This window comes from Etheostoma spectabile, chromosome 15, assembly GCF_008692095.1.
Source record: "Etheostoma spectabile isolate EspeVRDwgs_2016 chromosome 15, UIUC_Espe_1.0, whole genome shotgun sequence".
Classification (NCBI taxonomy): Eukaryota; Metazoa; Chordata; class Actinopteri; order Perciformes; family Percidae; genus Etheostoma; species Etheostoma spectabile.
The window spans coordinates 10,673,838-10,674,861 of record NC_045747.1 but is presented as its reverse complement, the minus strand read 5'-3'; the positions used below and the strand labels follow the sequence as shown (position 1 = coordinate 10,674,861).

The window sequence follows — 1,024 nt, the reverse complement described above, 5'->3', positions numbered from 1 at the left end:
ATTCAAAATACTGGAGAGAGTCGTCTCCCACTCCCCCTCCTCCCCAGACTCAAAGTTCACTTTGGTTGCCAGGCTGAGACTACAGCATTCCCAACAATGTTGCTAGACGCTTGTCTTACATATTACTTCACAGCACAGCGTAGTAGCTAACGTTAGATGCTGGCTATATTGACAGTCATAAAAGCCCATACTCGCGTGGAGCTGTGTACCCCACTGACAGACACACTTCCTCAGCTTAGAATTAGAGTAGGATACGCTAAAAATTCTACAACCTCGCCGTCCTCTTCCACCTGACAGAAATACGCATTTTATAGATTTAGAATTATGGCAACAATTGCTAATCACACTGCTAACTCACGGTCCTCTCCTCCCAATTTACCGCCCCCTCTCTTGGCTTAAAATGACTCACCGCTGTCGGCTACGGACCGCTGAACACGCTGCATGTTGTAAACAGCCGCAGCCCGCTGGCATGGTCCTCCGGTAACATTAGCAGTTAGCAGGTTTGGCATGGCGGCGTTAGACAGGACCAGTCTCAATTGTTTTTGCGAGTATGTAAACAACTCAGAAGCTATAGCTATATAATTCAATGTGAGTATGCGAATGTTAAAATGACATAACATGCCCGTCCCTAGTAGCCGTGATAAATTAACGTGTAGCTAATGCTTACCTGTTCAGGAGGAAATCAGCCAACTTGGCGTCCTTTGGGGCTCTAAATTGTCTCAATCTTTCAAATACATCTCCAATATTTACCCGGGTTTGTTACTTCTCTGGTCACGCAACTCAGAAACATGCTTTCATGGCTGTGATAACATTACAGCTATAGTGCGCTGGTATTACATCTTTACAGGTTTATCTGACAATCCGGCCTGGCTGTCAAGCTGGGCAGTTGGTAACAACACGCACAGGCCAAAACACAAACAGAAATTCTGTTACGGATCGGTAATTACAATAGATGAAAATACTGACATTAGCATTGTTGTCAGAAACAATAGTATTTCAACTTTGCATGTTTCCTTAATATCTG

The 1,024-nt window shown here is 44.2% G+C and overlaps 1 protein-coding gene across 2 annotated transcripts in view; it reads left to right on the top strand.

Annotated features, from left to right (window-relative positions):
- tbcd (tubulin folding cofactor D) overlaps window positions 1-1,024 on the top strand; it is a 26,445-nt gene that overhangs the window by 22,582 nt on the left and 2,839 nt on the right. The gene's annotated exons all lie outside the window — the stretch shown is intronic.